This window comes from Cervus canadensis, chromosome 25, assembly GCF_019320065.1.
Source record: "Cervus canadensis isolate Bull #8, Minnesota chromosome 25, ASM1932006v1, whole genome shotgun sequence".
Lineage (NCBI taxonomy): Eukaryota > Metazoa > Chordata > Mammalia > Artiodactyla > Cervidae > Cervus > Cervus canadensis.
In genome coordinates this window covers 17,536,416-17,547,003 of record NC_057410.1, presented here as the reverse complement: position 1 = coordinate 17,547,003, position 10,588 = coordinate 17,536,416, and the positions used below count along the sequence as shown (strand labels likewise).

The 10,588-nt window shown below is 38.5% G+C and overlaps 1 pseudogene; it reads right to left on the bottom strand.

The window, feature by feature from the left end:
* Window positions 1–10,135: 10,135 nt before the first annotated feature.
* LOC122427877 lies at window positions 10,136–10,280 on the bottom strand (annotated as a pseudogene).
* Window positions 10,281–10,588: the final 308 nt, after the last annotated feature.

Sequence of the window (10,588 nt, the reverse complement as noted above, 5' to 3'; positions counted from 1 at the left end):
AAATTGGCAACCAAATTGCTCCTGCCATTAGGGGGTGAGGTAAAAATTTTAAATTTTATTTGAGGACAGTTTTTGTAATAGCTAAAGAAAATCAAACTTATCAGTAAAATGCATGATATTCTAATATTTTTGAAATCTGGAAATCACGTTTAGGAAAGTAAGTTTGACAGAAGAGATTTTATAACTTTGAAAATTCTCTTTACTCTTTCCTTTTGCCTTGTTAATGTTTATTCTCATTATTTGGGGTCTGCATAATTCAACATGCAAGAAGCGATTCAATGTTGCCCTACAGTTGATCCAGACTGTTATTACTAATTTTAGCACAAGCCATCCTAGGAGAATCACAGAACACGTTAAAATGTAACAGACATGCCATCTTCCTTGAAAAACGGTGTATGTGATTTATAATAAGTGAATAATAGCACTCCATGAGAGATGCAAAGAGTTTGGAGATAAAATGAAAGACCTGAGCCTAAATTAATATGGAAATAATTAGTGTATAGGCCTGCCAAGGATTTCCATTAAAATATTTAGAGAAAAATAATTTTGACAAATTATATATTTTATAAGCAAAAATTTGCAACCTGCTGCATCTGGCACTTTGTCCTTCCATTCATGAAAGAAAGATATATTGCCTTTGTTATGAGTCACTGTAATTGGATTTCAATTCCTCCAACAGCACTGTCGATTAGCTGAGAGGCCCGCCTGGAAGCACTCGTAACAGCTGCAGCTTTGGCCTTTGGGGAGCTCGTGCCTATTGGACTTAGATCCCATTCGGACAAAAGGAGAAGTCTCAGGAGAGTATTTTGGTAACTTTGAGTTACCATTTAAGAAATCTCTTGGCAAGACTCATTTAGCTTGTCATTTGGAGAAGCAGGGAAATGCAAGCTCACTTTAGAACAGGAATAAACTCATAATTGAGATGGCCAAAATGAGTGCATTATGGAACTCTATCCTGTAGGAAGAATTTGATTGGGTATTAGATCCTGCATAATAAAAGGATTATGGAGACCTAAAAAAAAAAGTCTTATCTATCTTGCCTGAATTAATGAATTGGAGGATAAAGAATATCATCCAGATAATTTTATAGACCCTCCAACATTTTATAGACTTGGAAGGAATCTTACAGAATTTAAAGGCATTCAGTTTGAAGCATTAGCAGAAAGTATAGTTGGGGACACCCAGGAGTCAAATGACAACTTGGAGAAGTGGAGGAGTGAGACTTGTGCACCATTATACCATAGGAATGAATGAGACTGCTAAGAGATGGAGTGAGGAAAATCCTGAAGTCAGAGGAAAGTAAGAGAGAAGGAGGGTTGATGTTCACTGTGGCTGAATTGAAGGAAGTGGAGGCAATTCATAAAATAGAGTCTTTATTTTCTCCAGCAGGAGGCAAGATGACCATTTGCTGAAGTGAGGAGATGCACATGGATTTGGAAACTTTATATGAATGGAAAAAGCAGGAAAGTTGTTTAACAAAAATTGCATGAAGTTAAAGTCAGAGATAAATAGATAAAGCCAAAAATCCCCTTCATGGATTATAGCCTTGTTGTTATGAAGGGGCTTGCATAACTTAATGAAGCTATGAGCCATGTGATGCAGAGACTTGCAGACAGACGGGTCATTGTGGAAAGTTCTGACAAAACATGGTCCACCGGAGAAGGGAATGGCCAACCACTCCAGTATCCTTTCTATGAGAATCCCATGAACCATATGAAAAGGCAAAAAGATATGACACCAGAAAATGACCCCCCAGGTTGGAAGGTGTCCAGCATGCTACTGGGGAAGAGCAGAGGTTAATTGCTAATAGCTCCAGAAAGAATGAAGTGGCTGGGCCAAAGCAGAAATGATGCTCAGTTCTGGATGTGTCTGGTGGTGAAAGTAAAGTTTGATGCTATAAAGAACAATATTGCATAGGAACCTGGGATGTTAAGTCCATGAATCAAGGTAAATGGGATGTAGTCTAGCAGTAGATGGTAAGAGTGAATATTGACATCTTTAGGAATCAGTGAACTAAAATGGACAGGAATAGGCAAATTTAATTCAGATGACCGTTATAGCTACTATTGTGGGCAAGAATCCCTTAGAAGAAATGGACTAGCCTCATAGTCAACAAAAGAGTCCAAAATGCAGTACTTGGGCGCAATCTCAAAAACGACAGAATAACCTCTGTTTGTTTCCAAGACAAACCATTCAATATCACAATAATACAAGTCTATACCCCAACCACTGCTGCCAAAGAAGCTGAAGTTGAACAGTCCTATGATGACCCTCTAGAACTAACACTCAAAAAAGATGTCCTTTTCATCATAGGGAAATGAAATGCAAAAGTAGGAAGTCAAGAAATAACTGGAGTAACAGGTAAGTTTGGTCTCAGAGTACAAAATGAGGCAGGGCAAAAGCTAACCAAGTTTTGCCAAGAGAATGCACTGGTCAGAGCAAATGCCCTCTTCCAAGAACACAAGAGATGACTCTACACATGGGCATCACCACATGGTTAATACTGAAATCAGATTGATTATATTCTTTGCAGCTGAAGATGGAGAAGCTCTATACACTCAGCAAAAACAACAAAACAAACCTGGGGCTGACTGTAGCTCATATCATGAGCTCCTCACTGCAAAATTCTGACTTAAAGTTAAGAAAGTAGGGAAAACCACTAGACCATCCAGGTATGACCTAAATCAAATCCCTTATAATTATGCAGTGGAAGTGATGAATAGATTCAAGAGATTAGATCTGGTAGATAGAGTGCCCAAAGAACTATGGACAGACATTCCTAATAGTGTACAGGAGGCAGTGATCAGGAGGTGGTGACCAAAACCACCCCAAAGAAATAGAAATACAAGAAGGCAAAGTGGTTTTCTGAGGAGTCTTTACAGATAGCTGAGAAAATAAGAGAAGCAAAAAGCAAGGAAGAAAGGGAAAGACAGACCCAAATGAATGCAGAGTTCCAGAAAATAGCAAGGAGCTATAAGAAAGCCTTCTTAAGGTAACAATACAAAGAAATAGAAGAAAACAATACAGCCTTTCTTGAAGAAAGACTGTAGATCTCTTCAAGAAATTTAGAGATACTAAGGTAACATTTCATTCAAGGATGGGCACGATAAAGGAAAGAAATGGTAAGGACCTAACAGAGGTAGAAGAGATTAAGAAGAGGTGTCAAGACTATATAGAACTCTACGAAAAAGATCTTAATGACCTGGATAACTATGATTGTGTGGTCATTTACATAGAGCTAGACATTCTGGAGTGTGAAGTCAAGTGGGCCTTAGGAAGTGTTACTACAAACAAAGCTAACGGAGGTGATGAAATTCCAGCTGAGCCACTTAAAATCCTGAAAGATGATGCTATTAATGTGCTGCACTCAATGTATCAGCAAATTTGGAAAACTCAGCAGTGGCGCAGGACTGGAGAAGGTCAGTTTTCATTCCAATCCCAAAGAAGGGCAGTGCCAAAGAATGTTCAAATTACTGGACAATTGAGCTCATTTCATGTGCTAGTACGTTTATGCTCAAAATCCTTCATGCTAGGCTTCAGCAGTATGTCAACTGAAAACCTCCAGATGTACAAGCTGGGTTGTACATGCTGAGAGGCAAAGGAACTTGAGATCAAATAACCAACATTTGTTGGATCATAGAGAAAGCAAGGGAATTCCAGAAAACATCTACTTCTACTTCATTGACTACGCTAAAGCCTTTGACTATGTGGATCACAAAAATTGTGGACAATTCTTAAAGAGATGGAAATACCAGACCATCTTACCTGTTCCCTGAGAAACCTGTATCTGGATCAAGAAGTAACAGTTAGAAACTTACATGGAACAAATGTCAGGTTCACATTTGGGAAAGGAATACAACAAGGCTGTATATTGTCACCCTGTTTATTCTTCTTCTATGCAGAGTAAATCATGTGAAATGCTGGGTTGGAAGAAGCACAAGCTGGAATCAAGTTTGCCAGAAGAAATACTAATAACCTCAGATATGGAGATGATACCGCTTTCACTTACCTAGAGCCAGACATCTTGGAGTGCTAAGTTAAGTGAGCCTTAAAGCATCACTACTAACAAAGCTAGTGGAGGTTATGAAATTCCAGCTGAGCTATTTCAAATCCTAAAAGATAATGCTGTGAAAGTGCTGCACTCAATATGCCAGCAAATTTGGAAAACTCAGCAGTGGCCACAGGACTGGAAAAGGTCAGTTTTTACTTCAATCTCAAAGAAAGGCAATGCCAAAGAATGTTAAAACTACTGCACAATTGCGCTCATCTAACATGCTTGCTAGCATTACTTGCTAGCAAAGTAATGTTCAAAACTCTGCAAGCTAGGCTTCAACAGTACGTGAACTGAAAACCTCCAGATGTTCAAGCTGGATTTAGAAAAGGCAGAGGAACCAGAGATCAAATTGCCAACATCCGTTGGGTCATAGAAAAAGCAAGAGAATTCCAGAAAAACATCTACTTCTGCTTCATTGACTATGCTAAAGCCTTTGACTCTGTGGATCACAACAAACTGTGGAAAATTCTTAAAGTGATAATACCAGACCACCTTACCTGCCTCCTGAGAAATCTGTATGTAGGTCAAGAAGGAACAGTTAGAACTGGACATGGCACAAAGGACTGGTACCAAATTGGGAAAGGAGTGTGTCAAGGCTGTATATTGTCACGTTGATTATTTAATTTGTATGCAGAGCACACCATGCTAAATGCCAGGCTAGATGAAGCACAAGTTCCAATCAAGATTGCTGGGAGAAATATCAATAACCTCAGATATGCAGATAACACCACCCTTATGGCAGAAATCTAAGAGAACTAAAGAGTCTTTTTTTTCCCATTTATTTTTATTAGTTAGAGGCTAATTACTTTACAATATTGTAGTGGTTTTTGCCATATATTGACCTTTTGATGAAAGTGAAAGAGCAGAGTGCAAAACCTGGCTTAAATTCAACACTCATAAAACTAAGATCAGGTCATCTGGTCCAATCACTTCATAGGAACTAGGAGAGGAAAAAGGAGAAGTTGTGATAAATTTTATTTATTTTAGCCTGCAAAATCACTGCAGATAGTGATTGCAACCTTGAAGTTAAAAGATACTTGTTCCTTGGAAGGACTGCTATGACAAAACTAGAAAATTTGTTAAAAAGCAAAGATATTGTTTTGCTGACAAAGAGCTGTATAGTCAAAGCTATGGTTTTTCCAGTAGTCATGTATGGATGTGAGAGTTGGACCATAAAGAAGGCTGAGTGCTGAAAAATTGATGCTTTTGAACTGCTGTGTTGGAGAAGATTCTTGAGAGTCCCTTGGACTGCAAGGAGATCCAACCAATAAATCCTAAAGGAAATCAACCCTGACTAGTCATTGAAAAGGCTGATGCTGAAGCTGAAACTCCAATACATTGGCCACCTGATGTGAAGAGTTGACTCATTGGAAAAGACCCTGATGATGGGAAAGACTGAATGCAAAAGAAGAAGGGGGCTGCAGAGGATGAGATAGTTAGATAGCATCACTGACTCAGTGGACATAAACTTGAGCAAACTTTGGGAGACAGTGAAGGACAGGGAAGCCTGGCCTGCTGCAGTCTAAGAGGTCACAAATAGTCAGACACGACTGAGCAATTGAGCACAACAACCACAATAAATAAATGATTGCCCAGAATTCTTGATTGGTGGTGGATGTTGGGTAAAGTAGATTGATTGTAATGGCATCTGGCATCATTGTGTGGCTTTCTCTAACAATAATCATTATTAAAAGAGAAGTGATCTGAGGATTGACATTACCCAAAGTTGAAAGTGGTCATGATGGGTATTTTCAGGTTGGGAGTGACCTTTAAAACAGTAAGTAGCAAGAATCCCTATATGGGATGCACAGAGTAGAAAAGATTTAGGAAAAATCAAACTGTTTCCATAAACAGTTCTGACATCCATGTGTCTCATTTCCTTGACTATGCTTGTCAATTTTATGGTCTTTTACAGTAGAACTACTCTTTTTTTATAATTAAAAATTTTTTTTAATCTAATATTATCTGGAATGGCCATTTGGTGGGTTAATTGGAAACAATTCTATTAATGTGAAGAATCTTTGAAAAGATTAGAGTATAAAAACATCATTTTATTTTACCTTAAAACATGTTTATTTTCCAACATGTTTAATGTAGAACATTTTTTTTATGTAGACATTTTTTTTTTGGTAGGGGGCAGGATGTAAACATAACCACATTCATAAGATTTTTTATCCCATCTTTTATATAAACCATACACATAATATTAATATATCATCTATAATTTCCATACACTGATCTGAGTTCAAAATTCTTTTGGAATTCACTAACTGTAAAATAAATGCCACAATGATGATGCTGTGATGGTTTATTTCAGTCTCAACTTGACTGGGCCACAGAGTGCCCAGGCATTTGGCCAAATGTTACTCCGGATGTGTCTGTGGTGTGTTTCCGGATGTGATGAACATTTGAATTATTAGGCTCCACAAAGCAGAGTGCCCTCTCTAATGTGGGTGGGCTTTGCCCCATCAGTTTAAGACCAGAACAGAACAAAAGGCTGAGTAAAAGGGAACGATTCCTGCTTGATTGTTTGAAATAGAACATTGGCATATTTTGGCCTCTGGTATATTTTGGCAGGAGACATGGGTTCAATAACTGGGTTGGGAAGATCCCCTGAAGGATGGCATGGCAACCCACTCTAGTATTCTTGCCTGGAGAATCCCAGGGACAGAGGAGTCTGGCAGGCGGACTACCATCCATAGGGTTGCATGGAGTCAGACATGACTGAAGCAACTAGCATGCACGTACACATTCTTTTTTGTGTGTGTTGTTCTCTATGTCTGTTTCTCCATTGCTGCCCTGCAAATAAATTCTTCGGTACCATCTTTCTAGATTTCATATATATGCATTAGTATATGATATTTATCTTTCTCTTTCTGACTTACTTCACTCTGAGTAGTAGGCTCTGGGTTCATCCACCTCATTAGAATTGATTCAATTGCATTCCTTTGTATGACTGAATAATATTCCATTGTGTATATGTACCATAACTTCTTTATCCATTCATCTGTCAATGGACGTCTATATAGGTTGCTTCCATGTTCTAGCTATTGTAAATAGTGCTGCAATAAACATTGGGGTACATTTGTCTTTTTCAGTGTTGGTTTCCTCATGGTGTATGCCTAGGAGTGGGATTGCTGGGTCATACAGTGGTTTTATTCCTAGTTTGTAAATAATCTCCATATCATCATCCATAGTGGTTATATCAATTTACATTCCCACCAACAGCACGATGCATTCTTTATTATCCTGGCCTTGCAGAGCATTTGATTACTTATAGTTTTTTTTTTTCTTTCTTCTCACATTCACATTTTACTAGTGCACAAAGCATTTAAATCAAAGAGGGAACTATAATAACAGTTAAAATGTCATGATCAATTTGAGAATAAATTCAAGCTGTTGAAACAAAATATGTGGAAGATCCAGTGGAAGGAAAGAGTTCTGACTATAAATGGGGGGAGAAGGTAACCCAATCATGAATAAGCACATTACTTTGGAAATCAATTGTAACCCAGTATATGCTCCCCAGGATTTTAGATCAACAATTTGTGGAGTGGTGTGTTCTACTTCACTTTTGGAAAACCTGTCTTATTGGTGTAAAGGGAGTCTGGGGAGCCAAAGATTGAGGTTTTAATAAAGTAACTATCTGGTACTACAATCTACTGCCAAAGATCTGAAATATTCTAGACCAGCTCAGGGTTTCATTATTCCTTATTCAAGTCAACTTACTGGAGTCCAAATATTCTCTTCTCTCTCTCACCACTTCTCCCCTCCACTTCCTCTTTCTTGAAGTTTTCAGGACATATAGCCTCCAAGGCCATACCACTTTCTCTCCTGGTGAGAACTTCAGCTGCCCATGCAGAATAGATTGTCACCATCCATGCTGCCACCATCTAGGCAACATGGCCCGCAATATCTTGATCTAGACCCTATTACACTGCAGTTTTGGTGAAAGGAGGGAGGGTGTTTTGAGGTGCTACAAAAACCAACTAGAAAGAAATGATCACATGATCCAAGTTGGATGGACCTAGAGAAATGGGAAGGGGCAAGGGCTTGAAAATGAACAGAAGAGGTAATGGTTAGAAAAGAATCATTCCCTTGTGAGACAGCAGAATATGTGATAAAAGTGATGATGAGGCCTGTGGAAAAAATGCAGAAACACGATTTGGAAACATATTTGAAACTAATTTGGAAATCCCAAGGCTAAGGATCTATGAGGTCAATGTGTTTAATATCTTCACATAATGAGTTTATTGTTGTTTAAAATTTTAGTTCCTTTTTATGTTAATGCTTTTTAATAGTAGAAAATATTTTCATAATACATTTGAGAAAGCTAGGATTTTATGTTTCTGAATAATTACAGCAGATTTATACTTCACTTTATGGTGAACCTATGTAGAAGCCAAAAAATCAGAAGTGTTAATTCTTGTGATTTGCTAATCTAGGAAGAATATAAGACAAGGTCCCTTGAATTCAGCTGACTGCTCATATATTTCAAGGTTAAACCACTTAAAATCCACATTAAGGGAGAGTTTAAGAGGAAAGAGATATCTTCCAGGATATAATCTTTAAAAGTTCTTGTTGTTCCCAAATATCGTTTGTTTCTGACTAATGAACTATGGTAATCTATGGTCTAAATGTATCAACTATGGAGCTTAAATAGCCTATTGACAAGAAAGTGTGTGTTAGTCACTCAGTTGTGTCCAACTCTTTGCGACCCCATGGACAGGAGCCTAGGCTCCTGTACATGGGCTTCTCCAGGCAAGAATACTGGAATGTGTGGCTGTGCCCTTCTCCAGGGGGTTTTTCTCCAGGGAAGCCCCAATATATATCCTATTAATAAGCAATAGATATTTGGAACTCAGTATTGTTAATATGGGCTTCTCTGGTGTCTCAGAAGGTAAAGAATCTGCCTGCAATGCAGGAGACCCTGGTTCATTTCCTGGGTTGGGAAGATCCCCTGGAGAAGGATAGGCTACCCAGTCCAGTATTCTTGGGCTTTCCTGGTAACTCAGATGGTAAAGAATTCACCTGCAATGCAGGAGACCTGGGTTCTATTCCTGGGTTGGGCTGATCCCATGGAGGAGGACATGGCAACCCACTCCAGTATTCTTGCCTAGAGGAGCCTGATGGGCTACAGTCCATGTGGTCTGTATGAAGAATCAGATATGACTGAGTGACTAAGCACAGCACAGCACAGAATATAGATTAGTCATTATTTAATCATGATTTAGAAATTGTTTGAATAAGAATGAAGCCATTATTAAAGATCAGAAATGAGATGTTCACATCATTGCCCTTGGGACCTTGTGGTTTTTCAGGGGGATCAGTACTAGGAAAGTGGTAGCCAAGTGTGAGAGGTCAGTAGGGACTGTAGCTTGGAAACGAGGAGAGAAACCTAGGACCAAAGAACCAGTGATATATTATATGGTCATTTATATTGAATCTGTTTCTAGGATATCAGTAATTCCATTAAGCTAAATAGCAACTTTCTTCTCAGTCTTTATCCACAGGCTTAAAAACACGGTTAAAGACCCTTTGGGGACATATTCAGCTACTACTCCCCAGCTATGACTTTAATTCCTGGGTGACCCTGGTTCTTTTTTTTTTTTTTTTGCCTGTATATTAGCTCCAACTGCCAGGCCCCATTTTAAACACTACTATTAAGCTAACCCCTCAAGCAAGAAACCAGTAAACATACCATGTAAGATTAAGATCTCTGCTGATAAAAGGGAGACTCAGAATTTGAACTCAGGATGGCTCCTGAATGTACACAGATTCACAAAAATAGCCCTGAAATAATTTCTGTATGGTCACTATTGTATCCTCTTGTAGTCCTGTCATAGGACCTATGTTAGATCTTCACTTTCGAATCGTATTCTAGACCCTAAGTCCCCAGAGGAGAGCTGTACATAACTTCTTGCTTACATTATCTTTGTTCAGAAGTTAGGCACAGAATGACCATGACACCTTATAGAACATTACAAGAATACATTCCCTTAAACCAGATTAACAGTCAACTTATGAGACAGGGGTTTCTGCTATTTTCCTTTTCAAGACTAAGGAAAACAGCCCTGTATTTTATGTGCCCCAGGCATGAAATAGCTCTGGCCACCAATCCAGGCATCAAGCTAGGATGAACAAAGGACTAGACATCTGCTTTGCCCCTGACTGATATAAGAGCAACACCACCAATCAGGTGCCTCTTTGCCCATTGCCAGGGAGTGTGACCCTGGTTCTGATAGCTATAGAAAACTATAAAATTGCACGCTGATAATCATACCTAAACCTGCTTCTTGTAATATTTTTTTTTTCTTTTTAAAGTAATCATTATTTAAAAAGTTAAAAAAATTCTATTTTATATTGGATTATAGTTGATTTACAATGTTGTGTTAGTTTCAGGTACGTAGCAAAGTGATTCAACCATATACATACACACGAGTGCATGTTCAGTTGCTTCAGTTGTTTTCAACTCTTTGAGACCCCATGGACTGTAGTCTGCCAGGCTCTGCTATCCATGAGATTTTCCCAGCA